Source organism: Palaemon carinicauda, chromosome 41, assembly GCF_036898095.1.
Source record: "Palaemon carinicauda isolate YSFRI2023 chromosome 41, ASM3689809v2, whole genome shotgun sequence".
In the NCBI taxonomy this organism is placed as follows: Eukaryota; Metazoa; Arthropoda; class Malacostraca; order Decapoda; family Palaemonidae; genus Palaemon; species Palaemon carinicauda.
In genome coordinates, this window is record NC_090765.1 from 36,816,809 (window position 1) to 36,841,708 (window position 24,900).

At 46.3% G+C, this 24,900-nt stretch overlaps 2 long non-coding RNA genes across 2 annotated transcripts in view; one reads left to right on the plus strand and one right to left on the minus strand.

The window, feature by feature from the left end:
* Positions 1–2,326, minus strand: part of LOC137632250 (uncharacterized) — a 45,255-nt gene extending 42,929 nt beyond the window's left edge. Inside the window, exon 1 of the long non-coding RNA XR_011042026.1 lies at positions 2,095–2,326. This is a non-coding gene — a long non-coding RNA (uncharacterized lncRNA). The remainder of the gene's footprint in view (positions 1–2,094) is intronic.
* A 714-nt stretch (positions 2,327–3,040) lies between these two features.
* Positions 3,041–24,900, plus strand: part of LOC137632547 (uncharacterized) — a 51,039-nt gene continuing 29,179 nt past the window's right edge. The window contains exons 1-2 of the long non-coding RNA XR_011042060.1: positions 3,041–3,204; positions 4,163–4,301. This is a non-coding gene — a long non-coding RNA (uncharacterized lncRNA). The remainder of the gene's footprint in view (positions 3,205–4,162; positions 4,302–24,900) is intronic.

A 24,900-nucleotide genomic window follows, 5' to 3' on the forward strand; every position in this document is an offset into this window, starting at 1 on the left:
GATACAGCCAGTTGGAAACAACGGAAGTACTTTCGTTCGTTCATTTGTTTTAGATTGCCCTCAGCCTTAAAAATTAGGGGGCCACGGGCTCTTGCGTTGGCAGCCCATACGAAAGTACTTGTGCACTATCCGGCAGCTGAAAACAAGTGACTACTCAGTCTCAGTGTGCTAGCGTGGGGGAGTGGGTTTCCCCACCCTACGTCAGTAACTACGGATACCTTGTTAAATTTTCTGCAGCAGAATTCCACCTATGCTGAAAACATACTCCTAATAAAGGACGAGTGTTTGTATGTGTAGGAACAAAAGTGACTTATATGTCCCTTATGCACAAAAAGGATGTAGGTCTACGTACGCAGTTGAACCCGTACAGTAGTAGAAAAAAAAAGAAAAAAAAAATAGTCAAAGGTAGCTTATGAGTCCGTTCATAGCACTCTAATATTTTGAAATTGAATATATGTACACGTATTGTATTTACTAATTTCTAAGGAGAACCATTTTTGTTAATTTTATTATAATTATTCTACGCAGAGACCGACGTAAGGTCATATAAAACAGCGTAATGCAAATTTTACTTTTATATTTAATATTCAAAGATGACTGACGTAAAGTTGAAACCGATGCATGTTGAACCGACATAAAACCGGGGTACCTCTGTACTATATATTTTTGTAGAGTAAACAAAAATGAAGTGGCGGGGGGACATTTTTTTGCATGGAAATTATAGCCTATACCATATTGAGAAAATAAAACATGTAGCAAACAATATAACGTATTAGGCTACATAATACTGAAGAAAACTAAGTACAGTACAGTATAAGGAAATTAAACAGATAAAAAGTTCCCAAAACAGAAAAAAAACAAGAATGCCACACATCACAAAAGTTGGTACGTTAGATAGTTAGTTACATTAATTTCATTAGTTTTAATTCATAATTTGTTAATATGGGAAAAAACTACACAATATGTTTAAATCTCTTAGTAAATAATGTAATACTATTCAAACTTTGGAGGAAACACCCAAGTACCGCACAGGTTACATTATCATTATTACTAGTTAAGCTACAACCCTAATTGAAAAAGCAAGATGCTACAAGATCAAGCGTTCCAACAGGGAAAATGGCCCAGTGAGGAAAGGTAATAATTATATATAGGAAGCAATGAATAACAAATATGAAATATCTTAAGGCTAGTAACAACGTTGAAATAAAACTTATAAACTTGAGCCCTCGTATTATTTAGCAATTTTGCTGTTTTACTTCTGTGTCAGTTAATGTTCCAATTTTCAGTCTGTTCTTGTATGTTTATGTACGTTTTCTTCAGTATGTTACGTGTAGTTCTTTATATAATTCATTTTGACGTTTGTTCTGGAATCAGCACGAATAAAATAAGTTAATCATAGTAGTGTAGAATGACTGTATGTTGATCAGGAATACGCTTGAACTTTGATAATCTACGTGAACACAAATTATGCTTTAGGTTAAGCTACCATGAAGAATTAATTTGGGAAGCAATGTTCTCCGATGCCTGTACTGGATATAGTCAAAATAATATACTATAACTAAACTATAAGCAGTGGTAATGGCAGATGATTTACAGAAAACCTAAAAGGATCGAAAAAGGTAGGATCAAGGGTGTGACATGCTAATTCCGGAGTGGATTAATGAAATGTAAAGGTGTGAACTAATTTTGATAGCTAAAACTTAGTGTGGTTACAAATTTGCCAATTCTAATGCGAACAGATTAAAGTGCTTTAAAATCACATTCAAAAACACATTTTGGCATTTTAATTTACAGTTCATAAAAAGTCTAGTTTTATCGGTACAGTTAATGACATAGATTAGGCCTAGGCCCAACGTTCGCGAAGACGATATATTACAGGCTTAGTTGGGCTAATGAATGTTGAACCTAAATCAAGAAAACTACATGTTTAATAATAGGGCAATGTCCTATAACAACACACGAGGGTAATGCCATGTACCAATAACAGAGGGTGATGTCCTACACCTACACCAATACCCAAAAAATGATGCACAACTCATAGACCCAGAGGGAGTATATGCGCAATAACCCACGTTCAATTTCACTAATACTCACATAAATCACTGATTTCTTTTTTCGCTTTTCCGGTTGCCTTCTCAGGAATTGTATAGATGATTACCTAGAATTACCACGAGGTTGGAGCATAAATCCATTTGTCTGAAAATGATTTGTAAACTTGGCTAAACATTTTTTTTCTTATGCCAAAATATCAGCGGAATGCCTAAGGGGTTACATCTTTCCCATTCTCTGAAACACTTTACCACAAATTTCATGAAATTGCCGAATATCTTAAGTTTTTTCCATACGAAATAACCATAACGAAAATAATAAGACTTCGAATAAACATATGGCAATAGAGAGAAGTATTTTCTTAATATTTGTCCCATGGTTTAATACTTGCTGAAATCCGAGGGGTTTCATCTTTCTCATTCTCTGGAACACCCTGTTACACCCATAAATTTCATGAAATAGCCAAATCTATGAAAGCAAACACAAACAATTTGAATAACTAAGTGACAATGACAATAAATTATTTTATTGATCCATATTTATGTAACATCCATCTTTTGATGATTTAATAAAGGCCCCTAAGTTTCATGAACTAGCCAAATCTCTTAAGTTTTGGGATTCATATGAAAGCAAACTCAAACAATTTGAATAACCACATGACAATGGCAATAGATTATTTTATTAATCCATATTTATTTAACATCTGTCTTTTGATGATTTTATACCAGCATAGAAATTGTGGATTCACATCTTTCCCAATCTCCGAAGGCCCCTTAAGTTTCATGAAATAGGCAAATCTAAGTTTTAGGATCCTTATGAATGCAAACACACACAATTTGAATAACCGCATGGCAATGACAATTAATTATTTTATTAATCCATATTTGTTTAACACCTGTCTTTTGCCGATTTTATACTGGCATGGAAATTGTGGATTCACGTAGTATGTGCTGTAGCCTAAGGCTTAGTGATGAACGATTTCGATCATTTCCGTCGCGGTTCGACGTTCATCAAGTTTTTTCTTATTTTTGTGTAGTGAAATAATTCAAGTGACGTTTAAGAATCCACAGAGCGAAACATAGGTTTAGAACACAACTATTATATTCACTTTTCGTAAATTATCGTCGCGATATACCATGAAATTCATTATAAAAGGTATGTGGTGTTCCTTCCTAACCTACTGTAAGCTTTACCTGAGCCAATGCAAAGCCAGACTTACTGTCTGATCTCCCGTACGTCTTTTTATTTTCCCATATCTGTGTTTACAAATTCTACATTTATTCTTTAGCATCGTAATAACCTATTGACAATTCTAGTGCCAATGTTAAGACCATGTCTTGGTGCTATCATCATAGTAGTACTAGGCCTATTTCCAGTTCAGTTCCACCATATTGTCAGTGCTATCGTATAGTAGCACTAGGCCTAATTTGAGTTAAATTTCACCTTATTATTTGTTAGCGGTATCATCATAGTAGGACTAGGCCTATTTTGAGTTCAGTTTCACCTTTTATTTTGTTAGTGCTATCATCGTAATAGTACTAGGCCTAGTGCTATCATCGTATTAGTACTAGGCTTAATTTGAGGTTAGGTTCACATTATTTGTTAATGGTATCATATAGTAGCACTAAGCCTATTTTGAGTTCAGTTTTACCACATTATCTGTTATTGCGATGATAGTAGGACTAGGCCTATTTTGAGTTCAGTTTCACATTATTTGTTAATGCTATCATCATAGTAGTACTAGGCCTATTTTGAGTTTAATTTCACCTTATTATTTGTTAGTGCTATCATAGGACTAGGCCAATTGTGAGTTCAGTTTCACCTTATTGTTTATTAATGCTGTCGCAATAGCATTTAATAATAATAATAATAATAATAATAATAATAATAATAATAATAATAATATCGTATTAGTAGCTTAATACTAGGCCTACTAAGTTTTGGTTGTGAAAATAGCATAGGTTTCTATGTGGGTGGTATTTAAAAGAAATATTTTAAGTAAAACTGTATTTGGTCATTGTATATTTATCCATGAGGTGAATTTTTTTTTATACCATCTCGATACCTAGTTTTACATGAATGACTATCTTACTTATATAAATTTATTCACCAGTTCAAGGGGGTATGAACGGTACTTTAATATCAAGTTGGAAGCCGCTTTACCATCATCCAACAGTGGGAAGTGGACTACCGGTATTAACCCCCCCCCCCCAATATAGAAGAACCTCAAGCTTCGTCCTTCCAGACTTAAGGTAAGGCTTAAGAGATGTTTTTTATTTTAGGTTTTGTATGTGAAAATGCTTTGTAAGTTAGCTTAGGGAAGGGAAGGGGTCTCATAAAGTGAAGCGTCACCACTAACTAGGGACGAGCAACTGGCATCCTAGGATAGGTTAGGAAATATTCATGTTTTCCCTCATTCAAAAGCCACTGTTGCAGGTTTTGAGAGTGACCAGCCCTATTCGGCAGAGGGATCTTTAATCTTCTAATTAGTAAAACTAGGACACTTATTGTACATGCACGAATACAAACATTCACATGTTAATAGCAGTGTACTTTTAGAAAAGCTGAATACAGCTGTTAAAAATTTAACGAAATGGTGGTAGTTACTGCTGGGTGGCGATGAAACACCGCTCCCTGACAGGCTACTTTGCCCTCACTTTATTTTCAGTTGCCCGTTAGTACTTAAATACCTTGACCTACATCGTTTGTAGGCTTTAAGAGATCTGACGTATGGCGATTATCGACATAGGTTGGATTTTTGCCTTACAATGCACATAATGAACATGCAAAACCCCGGTACTTGCATTGATAAGCTTCCATGTGAAGAACAGTACTTTACAATGCAGTTATTAATCATCACAATGTAAAAACCAACTTAATGGCGGGAAAAATCAGTTGACTTTAAATTTTATTTTGTATTTAATACGTAGCGACGTAAAATAGGTGATTACTTTATGTACCTCCATTACCGTCGGGTAGCAGTTTTAATCTTACATTTTGTTTTGCAAAAATACTTATCGACTTACGACTGATTGAATTTACAACTGCAACCACAGCTGTTTTTTCAGGTGATGTAATTTTTTGTTACGACATTCGTCAAAACGGGACATTTAGAGTTATTAATTGTCAAATATAGCATCATGTTAAAAAGTGCATGGCAAAACAATACTGTACATTAGTATAAAAAAGCCAAGAATATCATCAAAACGTAAAATTTAGTTACAAATCGCCAAATACTGAGTTCTGAGTAATGCTAGAAAGTTCAAGTCAAAACTTGAAGTAAAGTATAAAAAATAAGCAATTAATGCTGTACAGCTCCGTACTAAAAATCACTAAAGAATCTAAATCAAAACATAAAACTAACCTTAGTTAGAAATGGGTAAATGATATTGTATAAGTTGGGAGATATATCAACGGTACTCTGTTAATTATACGTTAGCATATTCTTGATACCGTTATCACTTTGAGATCAGCTGTCGATAAAAAAAAAAAAAAAATCTGCCATTGCTGCTGGTAAAATGTATTTAGATTGATAAAGTACAAATTTTATACATAAAACTTACCCGCTGGTTATATAAGAATGGCTATAGTTCCTAGACGCCCGGCAGAAATTAAAAAACTCGTAGCAATCGCAGATATGCCAGGTGTACACTAGCGCCCTGGCGGTAGACAGGCCGAACTACAGTATTCGAATCACTTCAGACCTTCCCTGCCGGCTCTCGCAGGCACAAGTATTGGAATTTACTCGTTATTAACATGGATTTTTAGCAGTATTTTGGTGATGTAGTCCTATTTTTGGGGTTCTAGCATTCGTTAGCATTTGTTTGTTTGCTCTGTGATCATGTGTTTATAACTTAAAAGGTAGAATTAAGAATTTTTTCAACCTTTTGTAAACATAACGAAAGCTTATGGTGGTATGTAAACATCTCGCCATTGTCTATGACGTCACAGCCATATGACGTAAGCTTAAGTCTGTTTTGCTTTTTTCAAAGAAGACAAGTGAATACTTTTTTACGGAGTATTTAGTTATAAATTAAAAGGATTATATTATTTTGAGAAAATTTTTGTCCTTTTAATAGGTTTTCCTTGGATAATCTTCGATCTGTTTACAAAGAGTAACTAGCGTTCAGTTTGTTTATGCTGCGCAGTTTTCAGTCTATCGTCACGATATTCCGTTTTATCTTTGTATCGACTTTTATGAATAGTACATTCTTTTTAAAAACTCAAGTTTTTAAGTTGTACTCTACAAAAAGAACATGTTATTTTACAATTAATTGCTCCTTATAGTATTTTTCTTTATTCAAAGATTAAAGAAAGTTATGATTCAGTTATTGTTTATACGACTTAGTATTCTTGACAATCGATGTAGCTCAGGATTCTGTGTATCGTTGTTTGCTTGTTGGGTTTTGGAATACTAAAAATTTGTCATATATGATTGTAGATGTTCCAATTGTAACGGGTGATAATTCGCCTTTGTTCCGTAACCGAAATACAAACCACGCTATTTACAAAGGGTTTACTTTTAGCTCAGCTGAAATGACGAGCCAATAGTTTTTAACGAGGGTTAATTACCCCCGCGCTAGTTAGCGGGGGGTTGGGAAGGGTAGCTTGCTACCCCTCCCCCCTCCACACACCGGTGACTTGCTTCACTTCACTTTTGGCTCGGCGGTGATCAGACGTGTCTGCTCATCGCCTTCGTGACAGCCTTTAATTTTCTGCTTTTTCTTTTCAGCGTGTGTGTTGGTTGGAAGTTGACCTTCAGTTATTTTCTTTACTATGCGTACATGCCCTGGAGTTGCCGGCCGTCCTTGTGGGACTTTCATGTCGGACGTTAATACGGATCCACACACCCTCTGCCCTCAATGTCGTGGCCGACGGTGTGACCAGGAGAACATGTGCCGTGAGTGCAGGGAGTGGTCTGCCTCCCAGTGGGAGAGGTTTGGCCGTCGGCGTAAGAAGAAGTCCAAAAGAGACCGTTCTCCTCCGGGGTTAGCCTTGAAGGAGGAAGGTTCTCGGGACTCTTCTTCCGCCGCCCAAACCTTCTCCGAAGCTCCCCCTCGTCCGCCTCCTAAGGAGAGTCGGCCGAGTGGGAGCGCAGGCCCTTGTTCTGTTTCCCGACCTTCGGTGGGGGGAGAGGGTGTCGCCTCCTATAGCGAGGCTGTTCCCCCTCCTCCTCCGGGGGAGGTTATTGATAATGCCTTATCCAGTGATGATCTTTTACAGATTTGGTCGTCCCTGGGACTTAAGGGCTTGCCCTCCAGGGTCGCTCTTATTGACCTTGTCTCGTTGGGGGCCGCTGTTAAGCAGTCGCCGGTGGTAGCGGAGGTACAGTAGACCCTCTGTCTATTGTCGACGTCGTGGTGACAGAGGCCTCCGACGTGGCTGGGCCTTCCGCCGCAGGTGCTGTTGCTGGTGATGGTGCTAAAGGCTCTCCTCCTCCCTCCGTACATCCTTCGAAGGGGGAAGTGAGTCCTTCGGTCTCGACTGCTGCTCAGCTTCCTTCTGAGGGAAGTGCTTTGACGGAGACTCCCCTTCAGAGGACCGATGGTCCCGACGATCTCCCCCGAGGCCGCCTCCGCCGTAAGGCTCACCGTCCTCTACGCCACAAGGGCCTCCCTTCCCCTTACAGGGGGACTAAGAGGCGCCTTTTTGGGTCTTCATTCTCCGGGGGGGACTCTCCTCGCCAGCCTCAACCTACAGCTCCGCCCTCCTTGAACCTCTCTGCAGACCGCTCACCATCTCCTGCCAGATCTTCGCCTTCTGGAGAACTCGTCACCCGACGGGCAACGGTCCCTTCGGGGCTAAGGGATCCTTCCCTTACGCGAGCAGTGCTAGCGCACAAGCGCTCTCCTGCTCGCCGACGCTCACCTGCTCGTCGGCTCTCTCCTGATGTTCGCCCCCCTCGCCAGCGCTCTCCTGCTCGTCAGCTCTTCCGAGCGTCAGCGCTCATTGGAGGACTCTCGCCCTGCGGTCTCTGACCACCCTTTAGTTCCTGCTGAACTCCCTGCTCACCATCTGCCTGGTCCTGTGGCTACGCAACATCGTGCTGCGCGTGTGTCAGAAACACATGTTCGCCAACGCGTCAGCGATCTTCTTGGCCCTGCTCGTGAACGCGCCGCGCCACCTGTCCTCTCACATGACACGCGTCGACCTTCTGCTCGCCAGCGATCACCTACGCGCCAGCGATTACCTCCTCGCCAGCGTTCACCTGCTTGCCAGCGAGCACAGGCGATCTTAGTATCGCCTATTCAACAGCGACAGCTAGCGCGCCGACGTTCTCCTACGCTCCTGAAGGAACATGGTTCGCCAGCTTCTAGCTCGCCATCGCGCGATCGGCCGCCTGCACATGCTGCTCGCCATCGCACGACCCTGCACTATCGCCCTCCTGCGGATGCTGATCACCATCGCACCCCATCACGCGATCGGCCACCTGCGCATGCTGCTCGCCATCGCTCGCCCCTGCACGATCGCCCTGCTACGCATGCTGCTCCTCATCGCTCGCCCCTGATCAATCGCCCTCCTGCGGATGCTGATCACCATCGCACCCCATCACGCGATCATTCACCTGCGCATGCTGCTCGCCATCACTTACCATTACGCGGTCATTCACCTGCGCATGCTGCTCACCATCGCACACCAGTGCGTCGACATACCACATCGCGCCATTGCCAACTTGAGCGACTGCACTCACCAGCTCGTCATCGATCGCCTGTGGATCTTCCTCACCTACGCGGCAGCGCGTTCCCTCGCCGTCGCGCCAACGCTTGCGTTCGTCGCCTCGGACACATGTTCATTTACCTGCCCACCCTCGCGATAGCTCGCCTGCGCGCCCGCGCGATCGCTCGCCCTCGCCTGCGCGCCCGCTCGATCGCTCACCTGCGCGCCCGCGCGACCGCTTGCCTGTGCGCCCGCGCGATCGCTCGCCCGCGTGACCATTCGCCCTCGTGCGACCATCGTTCGCGGCTAATTCCACAGCCGGTGGTAGCAGCAGGGACGCGTGCTCCTAGACGGCACTCGGGATCACCTCCATCCAAGCACAGGCTGGTAGTGCAGGACGAAGAGAGGTCAGTACAGCATTCTTCCCCACCTTCTTTTCAGGCAGGTACCGTCGTGTCCACTCCAAAGGATCGCCCGATCCCTTTCCCTTTAGCGAGGATTTCGGACTCTGTGTCCTTGGAGCAGCAGACTTGGTTTGGTCCGCTGGCACGGGCATTAGTGAGGGTTATGAAACCAGCACTCGCCGGCCAGGGTAACAAACCATCGGCTGTCTCTCCTACGCTGAAGAGAAAGAGAGGAGTGGACTTCGTGGTGACTTCCCCCAGTGCGAAGTTGGTTCCCAAGAGGTCGGTCTTGAAGGTCCCTTCTCCTGCACTGGCTCTCTCTCCTTCTCCCGTGGACAAGGCCTTTCCGTCCTCAGGTGAGTCCAGTGGGGCGGTAGTCTTCCCCTCGGCACCAGGGGGGAGACTTCGCTTCAGGTAGGAGAATCGTCTCGTGAGGAAGGGGCCCCTCGAACCTCGTTGTTGGGATCCTGTATCCATCCCAGGAGGGAACCCAAGGATTCCAAGACCGTCCCTAAATCCTCTGCAAGGATTCGTCAGGAACCCACGACTACCCAGGGGAATGTCCACGTATCACCCCAGGAAGAGATTCCTGGGGCAGGAGACTTAGCTGCCAGCCCGCAGGGAGGAGAACAGCAAGAGTCCGAACATGCCTTCTGGCAGGTCCTAAGCCTGATAAGGCAACTTAACAGACTTACGGATCCAGTCATCGCCCCCTGTGAAGGCAAAGACACGATTCTGGATGAAGTGTTTGACGTTCGGAAGGCCCCTAAGACCAGTGCAGCTCTGCCCTGGTCTCGGGGGGCTGAAGAGTGCCAGGGCTAGGGCCAACGCTCAGCTCACACTTCTTGCCTCCTCCAGTCGTTCCACTGCCGGGAACAAGCTCATCCCTCCTCCTCGCCTTCAGCAGAGGAGGTATTTCGAGATCCTGGGTGAGCACAACCTCGCTCTTCCTCTCCATCACTCTGTGGAGGAGCTGGCGAAGGGAGATCCCCTTGAGAAACTCTCTGCCCGGCAGGTGTCGTTCTCGGCGGCAGAGATCCTTAACCACGAGAAGGTCGCTAAGTGTGCCATGGAGGCCACTTCGTGGAGGGACTTCTGGCTAGGATCTCTGGGCATCCTATTGCGATCGGAGGACTGTCCAAGGAGACCAATAGGAAGGCCCTAGAGACCTTCTTGCTCTCGGGCACCCGCTCCATCGAGTTTTTGGCGCACCAGGTTACCACCCTGTGGGCCAACTCGGTGTTGAAGCGTCACGATGCTGTGTCCGAGAGATTCCATCCGAAGGTCCCGCCGTAGATGTGTGTAGGCTCCGACATGCTTCCCTTCTGGGGGAGAGCCTGTTTGAGCCTCAAGACATGGAGCGAACGGCTGAGAGGTGGAGGAAATCCAGCACGGACTCCCTCCTCCACAGGGCCCTTACAACTCGGCCCTATAAGCCTCCAGCCCCGCCACAACAGCAGCAACAGCCTCGTAAGGCTCCCAAACAGGCACCGGCAGCTAAGAGAGTGGTGTCTAAGCCCCAGCCCTTTCCAGCCAAGGTCAAGAGGGGCGGTAAGTCCTCCAGGGAAGGCAAGACTCCTAGGGGTGGCGGCCGTGGCCGCAAGCCCTAGGTGTGGCAGTTCCCCTGCATGTCCACCTGTGGGGGGATGCCTTCAGCGTTGCGTCCGCAGGTGGCAGCAACACGGGGCCGATGCTTGGACGGTCTCAGTGATCGGCCAAGGTTATCGCGTCCCGTTCACGACATCTCAACCTCCCCTGACAGCGAATCCAGTGTCATTGAGCTCCTATGCCACGGGATCGGCAAAGGGGCTGGCCCTTTAGGCCGAAGTCGAGACCATGCTCGAGAAGGGTGCTCTCCAGGAGGTTGTGGACGGCTCCCCAGGCTTCTTCAGTCGACTCTTTCTTGTAAAGAAGGCTACTGGAGGCTGGAGACCCGTCATCAATCTCTCAGCTCTGAACAGGTTTGTCAAACAAACCCGGTTCAGCATGGAGACAGCAGACACGATCAGACATGCGGTGAGACCACAAGACTTCATGTGTACACTGGATCTAAAGGACGCGTACTTCCAGATCCCAATCCATCCGTCTTCCAGGAATGAATGAATGATTTAAAGTTCTCAGGCATCCTGACATCTAAGTCAGGATGCCTGAGAACTTTAAATCATTCATTCATTCCTGGAAGACGGATGGATTGGGATCAGAAGTACCTGAGATTCTGCCTAGACAACAAGATCTACCAGTTCAAGGTGCTGTGTTTCGGTCTCTCCACAGCTCCTCAGGTGTTCACCAGAGTGTTCACCCTGATTTCATCTTAAGCGCACAGGAACGGCATTTGTCTCCTTCGTTACCTGGACGATTGGCTGATCCTAACAGACTCGGAGTCGACCCTTCTTCGGCACCGAGACAGGCTTCTGGATCTTTGCCAGGATCTGGGGATCGTGGTAAACCTCGAGAAGTCCTCTCTGCAGCTGTCCCAACGACTGGTTTATCTAGGCATGCTAATAGACACCAATCTCCACAAAGCCTTTCCATCAGACGACCGGATAGCAAGGCTGAGGAGGGTGGCGGAACCTTTCCTCAGGCGAAAAGAACTCCCCGCCCAATCGTGGTTGCGTCTCTTAGGCCACCTATCCTCCCTGGCCCGTCTGGTTCCAAACAGCCGCCTCAGGATGAGATCCCTTCAATGGCGGCTCAAGTCCCGGTAGAATCAAGGATCCGATTCCCCGGACATTCTGATCCCAATGGCGTCTCTGGAACAGACGGACTTGCGGTGGTGGCTGGCCGACGAGACCTGCGGAAGGGAGTGAGTCTTCTCATCCTCCCCCCGGAATTGACTGTTTTCGGACGCGTCAAAAGAAGGGTGGGGGGCGCACGTTCTGAACCAGAGGGCCTCAGGCCTTTGGTCAGAATCAGAAAAGTGCCTACACATCAACCTGCTAGAATTGAAGGCCGTCTTTCTGGCTCTTCAGCAGTTCCAACGGTCCCTGGCGGGTCACTCCGTGGTGGTGATGAGCGACAACACCACGGTAGTGGCTTATATCAACAAGCAGGGAGGCACTTTTTCGCAACAGCTATCCCATCTTGCAGTAGAGACTCTGAGGTGGACCGAAACCCACTCGATAACACTATCAGCTCACTTCATTCATGGCAAGAGGAATGTGCTCGCCGACAGTCTGAGCAGGGCTTCGCAGATAGTGAGTACCGAGTGGTCTTTGGATCCTCAGATAGCCAACAAAGTCCTGACTGTGGGGTTCCCCGACTGTGGACTTGTTCGCGACAGCCTTGAACTTCAAGCTCCCCCTGTACTGCTCACCAGTCCCGAACCCCAAGGCACTCTGGCAAGATGCTTTCCAGCAACGGTGTGACAACATCGACGTGTACGCCTTCCCACCATTCTGTCTGATGAGAAGGGTGCTCAACAGGACCAGACTATCGGTCAACTGTTCCATGACTCTAGTAGCTCCGCTATGGCATCACGCGGAATGGTTTCCGGACCTTCTGCAACTCCTGACGGAACTCCCAAGGGAGCTTCCTCCACGACACGAGCTTCTCAGACAACCCCACTCCGGCGTCCCTCACAGGGCCGTGGCCTCGCTTCGGCTTCACGCCAAGAGACTATCCAGCGTCTCCTCGCGGAGAGAGGCTTTTCGCAACAGGTTGCGGAGAGAATGTCTCGGCACCTGCGAAGGTCCTCTTGAGGGAGTCTACCAAGCAAAGTGGAGAGTCTTTTGTGGTTGGTGTCGTGGAAGGGGTATCTCTCCACTCGATGCCACTATTCCAGCAATAGTGGACTTCCTCGTGTATCTGCGAGAAGAAATGCGCCTTTCTGTCTCGGCAGTGAAAGGCTATTGCTCACCCTTAAGCATGGCCTTCAAATTGAAGGGCGTGGATATTTCTTCATCGCTAGAACTCTCTTTACTCATACGTAGCTATGAGCTTACCTGCCCCCAGTCGGAAGTGAGACCCCCTTCTTGGAACGTGGTTCGAGTCCTCAGGTCTCTTAAGAGACCTCCCTTCGAGCCATTACGCCAGGCCTCCGATCGCCACCTGTCTTGGAAGACGGCTTTCCTACTCGCCTTGGCCTCGGCCAAGCGAGTTAGTGAACTTCATGGTCTCTCGTACGACATCGCCCATTCAAGGGGATGGGGGGAGGTAACGTTCAGGTTCGTCCCTGAGTTTGTGGCCAAGACTCAGAATCCTGGAGTGCCGGATCCTCGGTTCGACTCTTTCAGGATCGCGAGTCTCCGTTCTGTAACGAACGACCCAGACCAGCTTCTACTATGTCCAGTGAGGTGTCTGAGGCACTACTTGAAGAGAACGGCTGCAGTCCGTCCTCATGTGCGAGCTTTGTTTGTGAGCACAGGCAGGACAAAGAGGAGGGTCACCAGGAACACCATCTCAGCTTGGATTCGAAGGGTTATCTACCATGCCCTGAATCCTGACCCTCCTCCGTCACGTCGCCCTCGGGCCCACGATGTCAGGGGTATTGCTACATCTCTGGCCTTCAAGAGAAACTTCTCTGTGACGCAGGTACTTCAAGCTGGGGTCTGGAAGCGTCAAACGACCTTCACAGCCCACTACCTGCAAGACGTGACCCACAGGAGCCTCGATACGTTTTCTATCGGCCCTGTGGTGGCTGCACAACAGCTGGTCTAACCTCAGGCTCCTTTTTGGACAAGTAGCAGTAGGTTGAGGGCGTTGTTACCCGGTCTTGGTCTGCGTGAATGAAAGAGTATGTCTGACCCTTACTTCTTTCTTCATTCTCCCCTCTCTTGGGGAAGCAGCATCCTGGTCCTCGCATAGCTGACCTCGACCTCTGCAGGTAACCCATGCTTCTTTGTGCTCCTAGTATTAAGCTTAATACTGTTGCGTCTCCCATACCCTGACGAGGTGGTATGGTGAACGTCCTATCCTAGAATTCCTATCTGAAGGTCTCAAGGTCAACTTCATAGGACGAGTCACACTCTCCTCCTCACACTGCTTATGTAGGCCACTCGTTCCTAGCGATGCTAGGAACTTGTGAGGTACAGGGGCTCCCTCTCTCTAGTGCTGCTCACTGAGGGATCGAGCCCCCGGGCAAGCCGAAGTCAGTAAGGCTGGGGACTTTCCACCCTTCCTAAGGGGTAAGTCACCCTTTGTAAATAGCGTGGTTTGTATTTCGGTTACGGAACAAATGACAAATTCGAAGATAATTTGTATTTTTCCTAGCCATACAAACCTTAGCTATTTACACATATGTGCCCGCCATCCCTGACCCCCAAGTCAAGTCCTACCTCTAAGTGAAGTGAAGCAAGTCACCGGTGTGTGGAGGGGGGAGGGGTAGCAAGCTACCCTTCCCCACCCCCCCCCGCTAACTAGCGCGGGGGTAATTAACCCTCGTTAAAAACTATTGGCTCGTCATTTCAGCTGCGCTAAAAGTAAACCCTTTGTAAATAGCTAAGGTTTGTATGGTTAGGAAAAATACAAATTATCTTCGAATTTGTCATTTTATTGGAACCCCTTAATTTAAGGGTTAGTTTATAGATATATTCTTTTACTATATCTATTCAAGTAATATAATTTATATTTTACATTTAATATTTTGTTGCATTTATATGGGATTCAGTGTTTTTATGCATTCCCATTCAAGTCATTGACAAGCGTGTATACTTTGGTGTTTGAAACAATTGTGGAAATGTCATTTTTACCAAAGAGTAAAATGCTAGAATTTTAGTGCTAAATTAGTGCTGTGAATTTTATTCAGTGGAGGGTGCTTATGTTCGGACCTGTCGTTATCCTAGCCTTAGACCTCTTTCAAGCTCCCGGACCCAGGGGAGAAGTCAAGTCGAACGGCGAAAGGAATCGAGAGGCGTAGCCGGGCGTACAGTCTTTCAAGACCCTAACAGAAGTCCCTTCGAGCGTTTTCTGTTGATCCTGAGAACGCTCACCCTCGCTATAGGAAAAGCGAGGTAAAAGTGTTTTCTAACATTAGGCGATGACGTGCATCAGGCGCTGAGCTGTAAACAAAATTAGAATAATTTTTCGTGTGTTGCGATTTATGCAAGCGTGGAATCGACGATGAAAGCGGATTCATGTTTGAAAATGCTGCATGCTTGTCGACTCAGATTAATCCTAATTGGTCTTTGCTGTTAGACATGAAACGGAAACGGTCTTCGTTTATACGGTCTTATCAGCCTGCTGTTGGCAGTGCGGTTGGGTGTCACGCACAGGCGTCCTGCCTATTCCGGTTATGACTCGTTGTCGCACAGGCGGCCTTCCAGCCGCAATGTTTAACGCCAGGCAACAGAGCATGCTGCCAAGTGGCATGACAGGCATCAGCGTCACTCAGACGCGGTATCGGGGCGGAGCGGTACTGGGTCGGAGCAGTAGCGGAGCGTCAGCGTCAGTCAGACGGTATGCTTCCCATGACAATAGACTTTGATGTCTACATGACCATGAACGTCTAGCGTTGGAACATGGTTGCGCTAGGTGCTATATTGAGAAATAAATTTAAACTAGAAAGTTCTCGGACCAAGGCCTATTGGCTAATTCTTGGTTGGGAGAGCTAGAATTAAAGATTCTAAGCATTGAGGTCAGTATCCAGAAGCTTAAGGAGTTGACTCCTAGGAATCAAGACTTCTCTTCTTTGGATAGAGATTTGTAAGAGGAAGGGAGTGACTTCCAGAAACTCATTAGAGTTTTTCTGAAGAGTTTCCATTTTAGTTTATACGTGCTGCTCCTCGTTCCGACTTCAGAGTTTTTCAAAAGGTGCTTCGAAGCTAACCAGGCTACAACCCTAGTTGGGAAAGCAAGAGGCTTTAACCCAAACTGCTCCAATAGGGAAAAATGGCTCAGTGTGGAAATAAGAAAATAAATAAGTTAACATTAAATCTTTATCAGAAGAGTAACAAGTGCAAAGAGTCAGTGCAATAACGCGTCCTCAATGCAGCATAACAAACCTAACTGTAGAGATTGGTGCAGCAGCGCCTGCAGGTGCAACAGTAGGAAGTGCATTAAGGCCTTTATGAGAATAGAGCGTAAAAGTATTTCTCCCACAACGAGCAGATCTTTTATGATTTAATGTAATGATTTTAAAAACGCAATTGCTCAGTGACATAGCGCAATGCACTGGAGGATGTGTTAGTTCGTGTCCGTCTTACTTCTAGCCCGACATCTCTTCCTTACTTCCCAACCCCTGGGAGAAGGATTGTCGTAAGGCTAAGGTTTATCGCGGACCTTATGCGCTAAACGTATGTTCCACCGAGCGATCTTGTCGATGCATTCCAAGACGTTTGCTCTCCGCTTTAGAATGACTAAGTAAAGGTGTTTTCTTCGTCTTCTATTGACGAATTTTGACGTCACAACCATGTGATGTATTCTCTTAAGCAGAGCAAAATTTGAATGTCTTGAAGCGATCAGTTCATCATCGCTATGGCATCACGGATATTTCTGTGTAATAGGACGCAGTTTCCTGACGAGGATAGCATTTTACGTTTTCCTTTTCTACTAGACTAGAAAGTGACTCGTCATAAATGCACGCAAACAGGACTTATCCTCGCAGCAGGCGTGTCGCGATGCTTAAGCTGGAAGCAATTGAGTGTGTTTTTTTCCACGAGAGAGGGGGAAGTCAGACAAGTCGCATACAAACCTAGCTCTTCCTATGGAATCTTACGGTCTTTCTGGGAAGAAAACGTGCGTCCTCGTCGAAGGACGCAAAACCTAGCCTTGGTTGACACCAACTAATATGTCCAAGACCTTTTAGGAGTTGTATGTTTTCTAACCTATTCTGCAGTAACTGACGTTCGCCGGAGGTGTTCTTTTCGGAAGAAGGCGACGTGTCAGCATCAAAAATCGCGTAAGACATGTAGCTCATCGGGGGATAGGGTGCTCAGTTTTCTTCTGTTCACGCTTCTTCCCCTCCCCCAAATTGGGAGAATGTCTAGTACCTTCCTTTGGTGGCCATCGGCTATTGTTGACGATATCTCGCAGTATTAGGTACGTTCAGGTCGCGCACAAGGCGCGCTAGAAATGTCATAAGGACTTTCCCAGGTCGGTTACGGGACTATGGTTGTTGATCTCTCACAGCGATCGCTCACGTTTGAGTTAGAGCACATGGTGCCCCGCAAGTGTATGTTATGTCCGAGCTAAAGAGGTCAATTTCATCACTTTTTGGCGCTTACGATTATCAGGCGGAAGAATTTCACCTAAAAGCATCTAAGAACAGCCATAGACCAAGAATACGGTCTCCCGTTAGTATCAGAGAGCATAGTTCTCCGATACTCAGCAACGCTTCCTCGCAACAACCAGCTCGCGTTACGGAAAGCGCTAGGGCGGACGTATGGGGCAGTCGGGTCTCTCACTTACGGCAGACGCAGATGCCAGTCTGGTCTCGCCCTCACGCAGGTGCAGACGCCAGTCTGGTCTCTCCCTCACGCAGTTGCAGACGCAGACGCCAGTCTGGTCGTATGTTAGACTCTAACAGTCAAGGGTAATCTTTTCAACAAGTTGACTCACCTTCGCGTTCTGCGGGACACGCGACTACCGCTCATGGGGACGCATGCCACACGCGGACAGCTCTAGGCAAGCTGATCAATCTGAAATCCCACGGCAACCTAGACGCATGTGTCAGCCTGGACATATGCTGGTTAAGGTCAGTCAGGTTTTTTCCCCGCATCATGATAGACAAACAGTTGCTTCTTTGTACCTCTGACCTGATGCGATACTGTCGCCTCCTCGCGACAAGCTGTAGATTGGCAACAGGCAGGAAGGAGGCAGTGCGCTGTATCCTCACGACAAGGTGAACGCACACAGCACACTAACACCTTACGACAATGCAAACACATGCGGAAATCTGGTCACATGCTAGACGCATACAGTCAAGTCTGTTTCTCACAGCAGTATAGGCAGATTGTTGTCTCTCCTCCACGACTCTATGGCCATGCAACTAATGCTCCCTCGCGTCAAGCTTTTGGCTTAAATTATGTTGAACACTCGCGGGTTACACGCGATCAGGTCTTAACCTCACAGCATGAGGTTCACGTTGTTGATGCCACTTAACAAGCCTATTTTCGATATCGGTTCCTTGTGACCGATCTGAACGCGTTTCGGGAGGCGGTATAGATCTCGATTCTCCCTCACGACATGTTGATCATAGGCAGCATGCTGGAACCGTACTGGACTCGTGCTGGGCCCATGCTGGACGCATGCCTTCGGGCCGTTTCCCCGCGTCAGGATCACGAACGTCTTATTTTAAACTATCAAGCTTTAGGTCTGGCTACCTTCAGTATTGCAGAAAGCCCCTAAGATCTAGAGGGTTGTTCGAAGGATACACCTGAGGCTATTGCTTGTACAAAGGACTTTTACCTCAAGGTTTTGCAGCCTAAATAGGAGGTTTTAGGGAGTAGTGTAGAGCTAATCAGTCTCTTCATTTAGTATCTCTAAGACGCAAGTGGCCTATTTCTTCTTAGAACTTAAAAGAAAGCACATTTTTTCCTCTGACCATCAAGGGGTACAGGAGTATGCGGGCAGCTGTCTTCAGACGTAGGAAATTGTATCTATCAAATAAAGACCTTCTAGATCTTCTCAGATCGTTTGAGATGAATTAGAAGCGTCAGCAAGATTCACCAGCCTGGAATTTAGAGGTTGTTTTAAAAATTTCGCGGTAGTGACAGATTCGAGCCTTTGCACTCGGCTTCTTTTGTAAGATCTGACTTTGAAGACTGTTCTTTGTAAGTCTAGCAACAGCTGAGAGTCAGTGAAGTTCACTCTTTTAGCAAGAACATGGACTTCTGAAATGGATAAGCCATATGCACCTTGCAACTTGATTTCTTGGTCATAAACAAACTTTCTTCTCATCCATGGCCTAAACCTTTCGAGATCACTATTCTCTCGGATATGGTTTGTGAAGAGTTGAGGAGAGTTTTTTGTCCGATTAAAACGAAGTTTTATCAAGACAGGACTAAAGGAGTTAAGAGACTATTCAGAGGCTCTTTGGTGCGCAGTTAAGAAACCTGCGCTACCTATGTCTAAAACGCCCTATCGTTTCTTATAGTCTTTAATTACAAAGGCTCACTCACACTGTGGTGAGGTGGACATTAAGCTGTCTAAAGAGTAAAGACTCATGAAGTTAGAGCTGTGGGAGATTCTGTAACTTTTAAACATATCTGTTCTCTGCAAAGCATCGTGCATACAGCCTTTTGAAGGGGTAATCTTGTATTCGCCTTGCATTACTTATACCGTATCCAGTCTCTTTGTGAGGACTGTTACATTTTGGGATCTTTCGTAACAACTAGTGCAGTAGTAGGTGAAACATCCACCACTACATTTCCCTAAATTCCTAGTACCCCTGTTCTCCTCTTGGAACTTTTATATATGTTTTATAATTGTACGTGAAGATTGGTTGGCAATCTTCCGCAATCTTTGATTTAGTTAGGTGGTCATATTGTTCCTCGAGAGTGCCCGGAACAAGGGTTTTAGTTGAGGTCCTGTCATGTTATAGGTTATTGAACCGTTTGACAGCTCCTAGAAATCTTCAGCCCCCTGGGTGGACCGCTGGATCTCGTAAGGATAGCAGACAGAATGAGACAGAGAACCATTGAAGTCAACTTCCTTATCAGGTATGGACCTCTTTAAGTGGTTATATTTAACTCTTAAGTGAATTTCCAATTATGTTCCTGTCTCTGACCCACCACCAAGGGTGTCAATCAGCCATTCTTATATAACCAGCGGGTAAGTTTTATGTTTAAAAATGATATTTTCATAAAATGAATTTTTGAACATACTTACCTGGTGGTTATATAAGTTATAATCCCACCCTCCTCCCCTCTAGAGACCAAGGGGCATGGAAGGTCTGAAGTGATTGGAATAGTTCGGCCTGTCTACCACCAGGGCGCTAGTGTACACCTGGCATATCTGCGATTGCTACGAGTTTTTGAATTTCTGCCGGGCGTCTAGGGACTATAGCCATTCTTATATAACCAGCGGGTAAGTATGTTCAAAAATTTATTCTATTATGAAATTATCATATTACAAAATACTTCCAAATTTTTCATGTTCTTTACATACATACCTACTTATTATATGAAAATATTTTTGTAATGTTTTAACATATGTTTTCGATTTTTTACAGTAAATGTTGCTGTTTGTGTGATAGCGTAGTGCGGCAGGTTCTTATGGGTGGAGAACCTTCTTTGACGATCTTCCCATTTGAATAATGGACATCCTGTAGGTTGGTGGCCTTACGAGTGACTTGTCCTCTACCGGAGGGGGAATTGTCATCTTTTGGATATTACTCCTCTGTGCGGATGTTAACGTCGCTTTGTCTCCCTACAAGTTCTTGGAGGAAACTGATTGCGGCCTTTGCAGAGTTTGACTTCGGTCTTCCTCTTTCTCGCTGAAAACGCCATGCCCCTCTCCCTCGTTACGTGGGCGGCTGGCAGATCCTCTGCGGTGGAACACTTTTCCTGTTCAAAAGGTTGCACGCCGAATGGTTTTCTTCAGTAATTAAGTTGGAATAATAACTGTGTAATTTTATTTTTTCAGCTCTCGACACCGCACTCCTTCATGCGGTGCCCATCCTACAGCCATTCTTAGCAAGCAGAGGGAGTGCATAACCTATAGCTCTTCCACTCCCCCTAGGGGAACCTCTATCCTGCCAGAAGGTTGAGTAGTTCTCCCGAGTAGTTTGTTTCATCAGCGAAGTTTATTATTTTTAATTCTCTTTTTAGAGGTCATATGCTGCCGCTCTCCTTCTCCCAACGATGTCGTCGGGCGAAGGGAGTGAGCAGTCCTTAGTATGTTTCTGTACTCTCGAGGGACACTCTCTCCCGTCGGCGGATAAGGTGCTCCTCTTGCGGGAGTTTCTATTTCTTGATTTTTTTTTTTATTATCCTCAGGTAGCAATGTTGTACTTCTTTGTTCGGCTAAGACAGCCGACGTAAAAGAGCAGAGCTGTTCATTCCTTTGGAATCTGCTTTCCCTGCGCCGTCTTAGTCTTGATCTCCTGAGCCTTTGACAGCTCCTGATCAGTATGCTGACTTCGACCTTTCCCTTACGAAGATGAGGTCCCTTTCAAGATGGCGTAGGAACAGGATCAATGCCATGCTTGGCCCCTTCGGGTGGTCCAGTCGGGTGATCCCTTCAGGGTGAACTCAGAAACTAGCTTCGGCTAAATTTCACAGGTAGTGCTCGATGCAGACCTTCAACTTGAACAATGTTTGTTGACGGGAACCAGAGAGCACTGCCCGGAGGTCCACCTCCAGGGGTTGGACAATTTTCCCTTCTGAGGGACAGTTAACCTCCCCCAGGTGTTGGGCTGCTCTCCCTTCTGACTGAAAACTTTAAATCAATCAATCAATCTCCCTTCTGAGGGAGAACTTTCCTTTGTCAGTTTCAGTTTAGCAACCTTCCCGCTTGCTGGAAGAAATACTGACTACATCTGATCTCAGCCGTTACCGTTTCGTCGCAAAGACCATGCTCTCCCCAATGCTGAGCCGACTCTTCCATCGGGGGTGGAGCAAAGTCTGTGGTGAGTCTCCCTTCGTGTGGTCTTTTCTCTCGCTCGTGAGTTAGACCTCACATAGAGACTTGGTTCCCGAGACCTTCAAGAAAGATGCAATTTTCTCCTCTGACTTGACTCAGTCAGACAGGATCCCTCTCCATAAGAACCGCGCAGACGTTCCCCTCCGAGAGTTTGTCAGAGTTTGTTGCTCTTCGCCACCCTGGACGTTCTCCCCCCTCTCGCCCGCAGTAAGGAGACGTCTTTTCAACCCTGTTAAGGACTGTCTTGCTGCTCCTTCAGGCTCTTATCACTAGTCAGCTGTTCGTCTCTCGCCAGTTGCACGTGAATCACAAGCTGTTTTTTTTTCACCTTTTGTCACTCGTTACCTCCTTCACCCGTTGCGAGATCTCTAGCATTTATCTTGCTACCATCAGGCTTGTGCTCGCCACTCGTCTCCGGGCGATCTTGCTCCTGCTGCGGGGCCAGGAGTGCTTCACTTGTTTGTCACTTGTCACCGTGACTTTCACCTCTTGCCTCACGCTTGGCCTCTCCCCTCGCCTTACCCATAGTCGAGATTTTCCTTCTTTTATAGAGCGTCGCTAGTCGCCTTGTTCTTTTATAAAGCGTCGCTAGTCGCCTCATTCTTTTATAGAGCGTTGCTAGTCGCCTCGTCCTCTCGCCATCGTGAGATCATCATTGACAGTCTCTGCAACAGCTTAAGTGTTTCTCGACACTCGCCTGCTTATTTGGACTCTCATTTGACTTGCTGTTCGCCAGCCTTGCAGCGTTCCCAGGCACTCGTCACTCGCCTGCTGTTTGTGGTTTGTCAGTTGCTCGTCATTCTCCAGTCTCTTGTTGTTCGATCAGTACTTCGATGGGTGACTGCATGTGAACACCAGATGCTGCTGGCAGCTAGCTGTTTGTCTTTTGTCAGCCGTTCTAAGTTCTATTGTGGCTTGCCACTTGCCAGTACCTAGGCATTCGAGAGATACCCCAGCTTCCTTATCAGACAGGTATACTTGGATAAGTTCATCTTTGTCATGCAGAAGTTTTTTCTGAAGATTGACGGGATCCTAGGAGGAGGATGACAGGAGTCTTCCTCTACGAGACTCATTTTTAGCCAGCAGTAGTTACGTCCTAAGTCATCATTTCACTCGGGTTCATCGGGACTGCATTGGATTCCTTCGAATCCAGCCTCTTCTGGGGTACAAATAGGAGCACGAGTAGGATCCCCCTTATTTCGCGGATCTATGAGACCCAGGGAGGAGACGGACCCGAGAAGATGGTTGACAAATGGAATCTTCGCTGAGGACTCAACCTCCTTGGCACTTCCCCGGATTGAACTCTCCCTCTAGATACATCAAAGAAAGTGGGTTGCCATGCTGTACCACTAGACATTCAGGCTCTGGTCAGAGTCCAAACAGTACTATTTCTTAAATCTCCCAAGATGAGGGCAACCTTCCTATGGACAAGGGGTACCACCCCCTTCGAGAAGAACTCAGATTTGAGCCCCGGCTCGTTTCTCAGACAACACCCGATGTCGACCTTCAACTTGAGCTAGAACTCGTGGATGAGAAACTGAGTGCAGCCAAGATGATCGCCTCTAGTTTCTGGAACTCTCCCTTCTGAGGGAGAATCCCTCCAACCGTTGGTCAACGATCTTGCTTGTGGGGAGACTCACCGACTACGGCAGCAGCTGTTGATCGTGTCTTTCCCATCCACGGAAAAGACTTTCTTTGCCCATTGGTCTCCCCTTCGGAGGATTCTTGTAGCAAAAAGAGGAATCCATCCACTCCAGCTGAGGGAGTAGTCCCTCCACTAGTTACTGTGCAGTTATCTTCCTGCTTGCTAGAAGGATTGCTGACAGCTGCAGCAAATATTGGTCACCTATCCCATCCGCGAGAGAATCTTCCTTTTCCTGGTTGGTCTCCCCTCTTGGGGGATTCCTCCGACGGGAATTGGGTTCGTCCATTCTCCGCCGTTGCTCAGGAGAGCAGGCCTCGTCATCAGCAGTCTTGTCTCATTAAAAGACTCGTCTCGCCTATTTACGTAGATCCTGAGAGATCCGACGGGAATTCGATTCATCCATCCCCCACCCTTGATCTTCGGGGTTGTGGTGGCCCATTTGATACATGTCCTTGCCTGGTTATCGCCAGACTTGGGTTCGAGTCCCTCTCAAACTCGTTAGTTCCTTTGGTTCCTGCAACCTTGCCATCCTTGTGAGATGAGCGGGGTTTGGGGAAGCCTATAGTTCTATCTGTTGAGTCATCAGCAGGCATTACCTGGCCCCCCCTTGGTCCTAGCTTGGGTGGAGAGGGGGCTTAGGTACTGATCATATGTATATATGGTCAGTCTCTTGGGCATTGTCCTTATTAATAGGGCAATGTGACCATCCTTTGCCATTTATGACCAGCCTTTAAACAGGCTATCAGATTTCTTTTGCCTTGCAGACTTGTCTTCCCCAGCAGACTCATCACGTCCAGTTGACTCATCTGCAACCCACGACGGAGATCCCGAGAGAACCCCCTCAGCGACTCTAATAGCCACATGTGAACATCTTGCATAAAGCAGTATCTTTGCTTCGACTTCATGCTTGGAGACTAGCCAGCTCATCCTCTCTCAGATAGTCTCTTCCACAACAGGTTGCGAAGAGGATGTCTTCGGCTTCGGCCATTCAGGCTAAGTCGACTGGAAGTTGGGATTATTGAAGTGATATCCCTCCACTCAATGCCCCTATGCCAGCAATATGGGAGTTTCTGGGTTACCCATGGAAGGAAAGTTCTTGGTCTCGGTAATGAAAGGCCACCGCTAGTCCTTGAGCCTCGCCTTGAGACCGTAAGGAATTAACCTTTCCTTCACTTGTCATTGCTACTCCTCATACGGATTTTCTATAGTAAAACCAATCTGTTGTGGCCGCTGAGACGATTTCTGACCCATTGTATAGAGTACTCGTGTCAAAATAATTCAACCAATTTAAGGAAAAAAGAACACAGTATTTAGACACGATCCATCCAATCTGAATGAAACTGATGAAGCGTAGCTGCTTTATGACAGATGTCTTTCCTTTTTGACTAATCTCACAGGATTAACCAGAGGTGGATACGATTAACCAAAGTTAAATCCACTCTCTCTCTCTCTCTCTCTCTCTCTCTCTCTCTCTCTCTCTCTCTCTCTCTCTCTCTCTCTCTCTCTCTCTCTCTCTCTCTCTCTCTCTCTCTCTCTCTCTCTCCTGTTATTCTTGTCGAACATATATATTTCATAAGGTAAGATTTCAATTCTATAATGCTATTTGGAACAAACTTTTTTTTCGAA